A 9,752-nucleotide genomic window follows, 5' to 3' on the forward strand; every position below is an offset into this window, starting at 1 on the left:
AATGTTCAGGTGGGTATTCAATTACTTTCCGCTCAAATATCAGGTCAGACTCTTAAGCACTGTGTCACTTAGTTCGTCCATGAAATAACGTCCCCATATTCAAATGTTGCAGTGAGAACAATTATCTCTAAATCCAAAGCTTCTGGAATCCCACATTAAATACAGGCTAACGAGAGAACACCAAAAGAACACTTAAGTAAAAACACTGCTTTAGAAAAATTTCAGAGAGAAAAAATTGTCTGGATGAAAATCGAACTCTCAGAACAACAAAACAAAAAGACAAGTAGGGAGATCCAAGAGATCCAGACTTGCAAAAGGCAATGAATATTATCTGCTATAAAACAGAGTAATTTTATTTAAAAATGTTCACCAGCAAACAAAATTGAAGTGTCTGTATCGAAGAAGGTTTGCCGAAAATTATGAAGTGTCTGAATACGTATCTTTACAGACATGATATTTAGGAAAGTTTACTACTGGTTTAAAAGATGGAATAGATCGTTTTCAGTGGCCCGTTGCTATGTAACTGCATTTCGTATGACATGAACTGAACGTCTTTAAAACATTCCTTCAACATACACTCCAACAACTTTCGAGCTATATGTTGAAGATAGTTCGTACGCTTATGTTCCATGTTCTCTGCGTACACTAGATGGAGATTAATTTGACACAGTTTAAGTACATTTAAGTACATAGGACTAAATGTTCAGAGAATATAAATAAACAAGCGATTCCAGGTCGTCGCGAGCAAGAAAGCGTAAAGTTTCGCAGCGAAGATCTAATCGGGTTCAGGAAGTAAGCAACAATAACCATAAACAGCCTTGCAGACTGTGCATAAAAACCTGTTTTTTTTTCATAGATACTCTCACTATTGTTTTTTTTTCCTTGAAAAATTTTGATGTATTTCTCGATCCATTCTTTTCCTTTGCTAATTTTGTGGATCATCTTGACATTATAATTTATGTTACTGAATGGATAAATGTATCACACCACGCACTCCGCAGTATAGAAAATGGTATGAGCATACTCCGTACATATTGCAAAAACAAAATTAAACTGGAGTAAATACATTTTCTTACGAATAGTGTGTGTGGGGGGAGGGGAGGAAGGCGGAGGTGGGGGAGGGACGATCATCGACGAGGCTATCAGCGCTTCTTACGAATAATGCTAAAGAGAATAGTGAGATTCTTATTAAAAATTTTGCGAAAGAGACCCTACACATTTTTATAAAAGCTTTTTAAACGAAATCGAAAACTGTGTTTAACATGGTGGGAAGCATTACGGTTGTCCTACAACAAATGTTGCACAAAATCTCTTTCTAATTTCCTAGGTCCTCGAGTCTTCCCTACATTGTATCTATATCCACCAAGATGAACAGTTTTCTGAAGAGGAATTTACTGACATGTTTGTCATGGTTACCAACCTAGATTAGTGTCGTCTCGCTCCAATAAAACCCCACTGGATAGCCTTTCGTATAAAGCGCCTGCTTCGGAGACGGGGAGGCGTGATAGCGCAGTCTGAATGTGCCTGATGGATTAACGACGAGGGCCAGTATGCCACCAGTCTGGATGTGGTTTTTAGGCGGCCTCAGATACACACTATGCAAACATTTACTACACTTTCTCCCACTTGCACAATGAATTTGCTACAGACGCAGACAGATGGGGTCCACTGGGGGGAGACAGTGAACAAGAGACTGATGACATTAGATCTTAGTCTCCATAAAGACATAATCAGCAGCAGCAGCAAGTAGCATGAAGTGCGACTTAAGTCTACAGAACCTCGAAATATCTTGTTTTCTGCGTGTATATGGGAAGTCCTATATCGGACAAACAGTTGGGTTGCTTGAAATCCGTCGTACAGAATAGCAAACACACCTAAGTCTAACACAGCCTTTCAAACTGGCAGTGGCGCAACACTGTCGCGAACCATAACGTGAGGGAACGTGTGATTTGGCTCTAGCTCAGGCTCCGGGACTTTTATTTTTTCTCCGTAATTACTACCTGTTATCTGAAAAGCTGATGAAATAGGGCATACAAATCACATTTTCTTGAATAGTAATAACTTTATACATTAACTGTTTGTTTCTGATATTTATGTTTTTAGTTCAAATGGCTCTGAGCACTATGGGACTTAACATCTATGGTCATCAGTCCCCTAGAACTTAGAACTACTTAAACCTAACTAACTTAAGAACAGCACACAACACCCAGCCATCACGAGGCAGAGAAAATCCCTGACCCCGCCGGGAATCGAACCCGGGAACCCGGGCGTGGGAAGCGAGAACGCTACCGCACGACCACGAGATGCGGGCTATGTTTTTAGTACTACAGCTACTTCTACCACTATAAAACTTCAATAAAACCGCCAATCATTTACCGAACTACTAATACTCTTGTCAGCACTAAGGAATATGTTCTGCTTTTTTTATTATTATCGTGCATTTAACCTGCAGGTGGTTGTTTCCGCTACTGGATCCGCCCTCTTACTACCCCCGCAATAGCTATTCTCTGCTGGATTTCTTGGCTATTGGGCCACACGTCAGCAGCATTTTCATTATAAGAAGCAATTCCACCAATCTGTGTTACGTCTTTAAGTCACGCTTCCATCATCACTATTTCATTCGATGATCGCTGACCTCAGTTCTTTATTCTCCATCTGCAGAGTATGTTGTCTAGTCAGGATGACAGCAGGTTGGCTTGTGCTTGAATACCTCGTGTAGTCTTCCTTTGCCTTCCTGGATACTGCGGCTGTAGTATCATCCAAGATGCACTAGGTCGACTCGCTCCTTAACGTGACTTTGGGGTCCAACGTTCTTAAAGCCTGATGGCCATTACCAGCCACATCTTCGTAGAGTGCGGAGTCTCACAATGACTGTTCTGGTGAGCCCACACTGCCGTAAGCGCAGCTATCACTCAACTGTCTTTTGATTTTGTATAGATACGTAGCATAAGGGTCATGACCAGTCAGGTGTTATATGAAACCTTTCTACGGGTTCAGAAGTCTCATTTTCGGTCCCTCCCTGATGTCAGGGAGAAATTCGTATGTTCTCCTGCCTGTGCCTGAAGTGTCCCACTCGTTTTGCCACAGTTGTAATATGCGATCTTTTATTAACTTTCTCGAATCGGCCTCAGCTCCAAGCATCCTTCGTACTTTCCTCTGATCATCTTTCTGTAACTACTGAAAGGAACCCCTTTTCATAATTTCCAAGTCCATTTGGCATATTCCTAGAATTACTTACATATTCGGAGAAGTGCAGTAGGCGCCTATTAATCTTAATAACGCTCCTCGTTGAACTCTTCTCAGTAATGAGGCTGGCTTCACTAGCTGCGGTCTATGAGGTTTGTGTAACAAAATAGTTCGTAAAAATCGGGCAGGTAGAAATCCTCATTACCGCTTCAGATATCAAGACGTGCCAGCACACCTCACCCCACTCAGGTCATCCATCACACGCTCGCCTCTTGAAAGATAAATGGGAGTATGAAGTTGTCGAGTGACCTTGGCATTTAAGTGACGAAAGATAAATCCGGCAATGAATTATCCTGCAACAAAATGGTTCAAATGGCTCTGAGCACTATGGGACTTAACATCTGTGGTCATCAGTCCCCTAGAACTTAGAACTACTTAAACCTAACTAACCTAAGGACATCACAAACATCCATGCCCGAGGCAGGATTCGAACCTGCGACCGTAGCAGTCGCGCGGTTCCGGACTGAGCGCCTAGAACCGCTAGACCACCGCGGCCGGCTATCCTGCAACATTTGCTTCGGTAGCGTCATTGGAAAAAATCGGCTACCTCACTGCGATGGTGAAAATGTGTTGCTATTCTCCTCCTGTGATTCTTCACCTGGACGACTTGTTCTACAGTTTATTCTTCTTCCACGAATAAATTTGGAAAACGGTGCTATAGAAGGAAGTGAGTGTGCGAATAAATTACAAAAAGAACAACTTCTGTGAAGAGAAGATGTGGAATCGAACATCCTCTCCCCCCACAGTAGAGGTAGAGAGAGGATAGTGGGCCGCCTAACACGGGATCCAGAAACAATTAACCTCCAACTGTAAGGAGCAGTATGCGGTAAAGCTGTGAGTTCAGACAAAGAAGGTATATGTGAGACACTCTACAAAGTGTTTAGCAGGTATATAGAAAAGAAGAACGCGGAACAACGTTAGAAAGAGTAGAACATCAAACCGACCGGAAGTGTGATGGAATGCAAAACAATCAACTTGTAATTCAATTTCTTCTGCAGTTCAGGAGTTTTGCACTTTCGTCACCTTACTTCCCGCCATTTCATATCCATTTATGTGGATTTGCCAAGTTTTTCGGCCTCATTGCCCCTATCCTGTTTGCGACTTTTACCAATTTTAATAAAATAGGAATAGTTTTCAGAACCAGTTTCCAGGGTTGTATAAATTTTGTTGGTTCCACTTCATTCCTTCAACTTTTATAAAAGTTTTATTTTTTCCCTCTCATCTTATCGCGTTTGCTTTTCTTTTTCCTGCGCTGTCTAAATAATCCAGTATCCTGCCCCTGTACAAGTTACATATACTTCTCACTTTTCTCATTCTCCTTTTTTTTCTCTCTAATCTCTCCTCTTCCTATTCTTATTCGATGTAGTCTGATTCTCTTCCGTTCTCTCTTCTTACACTATGTTCCAGTTCTAGCTGTTGCTGATGTTATTTCACCATGTCTTTGTCGGAGCTCATAGACATTCTAAACGTTTCACATTTCAAACTTCCTCCTTTTTGCTGCTATTTTCAGCTTCTGTAAATTTTAGAAATGTGACCACCACGGACACATTTGGAAATTACAACTTTATGTCGTTCTTTTTAGACCAGCGCATATATATTTATGAAACATTATTAGATTATCTGATACCTCTTGTACTTTCAAAAAAAAAAAAAGACTTAAGTATTTTAACATTAAAATAGGAAGTATTTTCCTGGTGTTCCGCAAATATTATTTATTTGATCACTAACCGTCTTTCGGATTCTTAGACTATCGTCAGGTGATAACTGAACGTAGCAATCACAGATAAAAATGACGTGAAGGTAATATAGAAGATACATAAAATGATGAGATACCATGTGTTTGCGAATGAAAGAATTACTTTTTATATTCAAAGAAACAAACAAATGGTTGTCTCAACCATACTACGTATTGTTTGTATCTGAAGATATTCACCTACGTAATTTACAACATAATTTACTACAGGATCAAATCAGTTATCAGCTCACTGAAAATTTGTTAGGAGATACTTCCGAATGCTGAGAACCACTACAAACGTTTCAAGATATGGCCGCTTTTTGGTAATTGTAAGGATCCTCCACAATAACAGTAACGCTTAAAACCAAAGGAGTTAGAATTAGGCGCTTACATTAAGTGAGAGACTATAGAAGTTACAGCTATCGATAGCAGTTATGTACACAAAAAAAAAATTATTTATTTTGCTTCCACAGGCCAAAAATTTTGCATCAATTCTGTGAAAACGTTGCTCTGTTTAGGCGTCTTAACGTAAGTATTTATGCAGTACTTCTATTGGAACGAAATAGTTTGATGCTGCATTTTCCTATGGTATAAGTCGGAATATCTGAAGCAGTCGCACAATGGTTCAGCTGCTTCACCGCTAGAGCTCCCTTACGAGTATATCAGCTTCTCGTTGAAAGGTCATCTGCTATGCACACTGGCCTTATCGCACTACAGCACGCGCCAGTAATCGGCTGTTCATTGCTGTCACTACTGACCCTCTGTTGCATATATCAACAGTTTTCATTTCCTTGCAAATGGTGCGTGACTTTTTCCTTTTCTTGGAAAATCTGCATTTGACACGTTTTCCATAGCAATATCCTAAACTTAAAATGTTAGGTCCCACCGAGATTTGAACTCGGATCGCTGGATTCAAAGTCCAGAGTGCTAACCATTACACCATGGGACCTGCCACAAGAGCAAGCCACATCTGAAACACTTCTATGTGTTCTAAGATGTTGCAACAGAAACTTCGTTGAGTCACGCAAGAAGGTGGGCATGCGGTGGCGTTCTGTGACGCTCTGAAGACGGATGCGTCAATGTCTCTGTTTTCTAAGAAGTGGTCAGCCTGAACAACTTACAGTTTTATTGTTTTCATCACACCACAAGTTTTAGAACCATGTTCTGCTATTTCTTCTTCTTGTAGGCTGCAACTATTACAGTCTTTGACAGTTGACTCGGCCGGTCCCGATGGAGATAACAGTCCTCCCTCGGGCATGGGTGTGTGTGTTTCTCGTTAGGATAATTTAGGTTCAGTAGTGTGTAAGCTTAGGGACTGATGACCTTAGCAGTTTAGTCCCATAAGATTTCACACACAGGACAGGTGACTGTCATGGTTCATGAAATGATGAGTCGTACTTATCTGGCGCAATTCTCAAGTCACTTACGACCTCAGCGAGATATTTAATCTTTTCCAGGAGCTTCAATTACGAATGACGACGTAAACTATTCACCTCGTAATGTACCATCGGAAAAGATACTATGCGTAACACTGTTTTCCTCTTCTAATGTAACGCTCTACGGAAACATAACCTCACTTCGAGAACTCATCGTTCTTACCTTGTGCACAATTTTTTTCAAAAAGCAAAACAGCTTGCTGTGTAGAACTCATTACTTGGAAGTGGAAATAACACTGCTGAGTCGGAAGGCTCTGAGTTGCCAGCTGATCGCCCAAAGTAGCCCAAACTCAAGATGTCCAGGACATAAAAAAAGAGTCTTCATCGCTCATAGATTCCCCCTAAATTCTGGGATGGCCGTGCGTCTTGCAGTATAATGTACACCGTCTTGGAACATTTTGTGCACCATGTTAATGTGTGATTAATATGCAAAAGATGGATGCGACTTCAAATACTTGGTGAACTGCTGTAGTCAACCAAATATCAGTTAGAAGGAAATGGTCTTTCTTTTAACTCTTATGAGGTTTTCTCTCAGTTTTAAACGTACAGCTAACTCAATTTATTCACCAAAATAAATCATGAATCTTTCTGCGCAGGGTCACATTTGGGAACACCAACTTAGTGGCGCATCCAGCAAATGATCCTTATCACACTTCACTGCACCTGATGATGCAGCAAGCTGCCGAAACATGTGCTGTTAAGTATCAGTAGAAAGTAACTGAAACAGTACAAATTATTTGATTAGAGATTCCACTGCGTCAGAAATCAAAAGTTTACGTCCTGTGTGCATTAGCAGTTTTTACTTATGTTTCTGAGAAGTAGGTTATCAGCAGAAAACCTCCTAAAAACTGGAGGTTTCTTAGCGAGCCATGGAAGGTACATGGTGGGACCTACAAGTAGGAAAAAAAAAACTAAACTGATTAGGGAACAGACTGGCGTGGAGGACGTAAGAATGAATATTTTTAAAAAATGAAGTAGAAGAGGCGGTATTTTTAACCAAGCGAGTGGATCATACACCGACCAACGAAGTAATCTGATGGGTTCCAGGAACTGAACGACTGAGACGACAACGTAATGGAAGGCGGGTGGATGCCCTTCGAAGACAGGCCAGAGAAACATGGATGCATACAGCTGATGACACTAATGCATGGAAAAGCCAACAGGAAGTGATTATATAGCAGTGAATGTCGAATCGATAAAGATGATGGCCTTCAAAAAGGCTATAAATCAGTCTAGTTACTTCTCTTTTATAAGAAATCGTTCACAGCCTGGCCTTACATGTTTAGGAACTTAAACAATAGTTTTGTTCTAGACTTTGAAGACTAAGTGTAGTTTTACGTACTATACTTTGATTCCTGTATTGCTCCTGCCTACATATGAACCTCATTTCGTCGCCTCAGGTGACTTGTTAGCGTCAGCGATATATTGGTTTAAACTTTTTTCCTTTCGTGTCGAACTGAAAGTTTTCTATAGCAATGTTAACTTTTATTTACTTTTGATGAGTATCTGAATTTTAAGACGATTGTTTTCGTAGCGCTTTGTCGGCGTTCTTGGTAGAGCCTCGTCGTTACAGCGTAGAGCCCTCCAAACAACGGTCTGTAACGCTCTCACCTTGGGAACCACTTGACGCCTGATTAGCATGTATGCAGCCGCACGTGTCACCTCAAGCTTCAGTTGGCAGCCACTTCCGAGATGTGTAAACATCGGTAATTTCGTTTCGATATGTATCGTGTTGGTATCGATACTAACAAGGGAAACTACCCATCGCACCCCTCTCAGATTTAGTGGTGTGATGGCCTATTAGACAGCCCGTCAAAAGCTGAACACAGATCAAGCATGAAAACAGGAAGAAGGTGTACTGAACTCTGAGAAAAGAAACAAAATAGGAACAGTAAACGGTCCAAGATCAACATATGCAACAACGAGCGGCTCTGAATAGCTGTGGCGTCGTAGGCATGTGGTCACGATGTTGACCTACAAAGAAAGATTTCGGGGTTCAAATCTTCCTCCTGCCCGACTTCATTTTTTTTTCCCCACACAAGATTATGAACTGTCCGTCCGATCGTTGACGTGTCTGTTCGCTGTAATCAAGTTTGTGTCTGCATCGTGGTGTAACGTGCATTTGCAACAGCGACGTGTAACAAAGGGGCCTCCAGATGTGCGTACCTCCTATTTGTTCTCCACAGGTGCCACATTTTATGCCTCTTGCGTTCCGTCTTGGAAGAATTGGCTCTTGAATTCTTTCGCTGTAACATAATTCACACTCGTTTATTTGTTGTTTTCATTTCTGTGAGAGGTCTGTAAGGACTCTCGCTTGCTCTCACCATTCATCACGTTTACTTCCGACGGTAATATATTTTCGCCATATGATTCATATTCTATAACCAATGTATAGAATGGCAGTTCCAGAGACTACAGAAGGAGAACAGACACGTCAATGACCGGACGGACAGTTCAAAAATTTGTGAAAAACAATGGAGCGCTATGGAGGTTTGAATAAGGATCGCCTACTTCGCAATCCAACACCGCTACCGCACAACCACGAAACCATGGCCTTTGCGAGCCGCACGATGTGGCATATCTTCAGCTTGGACCGTTCTCTGTGCATATTTTGCTTCTTTCTTCACAGTTCAGTACACTTTCTTCCTGTTCCAGTTTTTTACGGGCTATCCACTGGGGAATTTTACCACAAAATCTGAAGGACTGCCATAGGAAGTTTCCCTTGTAAGTGTTCGTTAGTTCCATAGCATCAAGCTATAGACATGGGAAGTTTCGAATGGAATTGTAAAAGTAATAATCTTTCATCATGAATGATAAAACACGCTACCTGGTTAATATTGTGCAATATTTATTATTTTAGAAATCAGTTACCAGCTTTTACGCCGTCGTCAGGTACAAAGATAAATGTGTGTGGGTTTGACATTTTTGTGGGATCAAATAGAGTTTGAAACGCTGCAACTAAAGAGTATCTCAGTTGACTTCCGTAGATGACAGTCTTTCATTCTGCAAAACTTTCACGGCTACACATATTTATCTTTGTACTTCACAACGGCAAACAGGTGGAAATCGGTTTGTAAAAGAATAAATATTGTAGAATATTACATCAGCATCCTGTGTCTTCCCATTCATAACATGTAAAATTACCAAGAGCCGACAGAACAGCTAATTAATGCAAGATTTATCTTTCGATACGCTGCTGAACGAACGTCGACGTTACCGAAAAACCTGAAGTATATCTCGTACAAGTCGCTGCCCCGACTGGTAGTATGGTACACCACGGTAGTATGCAGGAACGTAACAGACTCTCACATCCAGCTAATAAAGCGTGCACTGCG

The 9,752-nt window shown here is 41.0% G+C and overlaps 1 non-coding gene across 1 annotated transcript; it reads right to left on the reverse strand.

The window, feature by feature from the left end:
• Nucleotides 1-5,858: 5,858 nt before the first annotated feature.
• Trnaq-uug (transfer RNA glutamine (anticodon UUG)) lies at nucleotides 5,859-5,930 on the reverse strand. Its single transcript has one exon. It is a non-coding gene; the product is annotated as a tRNA-Gln (tRNA).
• Between the last annotated feature and the right edge of the window lie 3,822 nt (nucleotides 5,931-9,752).

The sequence above is a fragment of the Schistocerca serialis genome, chromosome 2 (genome assembly GCF_023864345.2).
Source record: "Schistocerca serialis cubense isolate TAMUIC-IGC-003099 chromosome 2, iqSchSeri2.2, whole genome shotgun sequence".
NCBI classification, from domain to species: Eukaryota; Metazoa; Arthropoda; class Insecta; order Orthoptera; family Acrididae; genus Schistocerca; species Schistocerca serialis.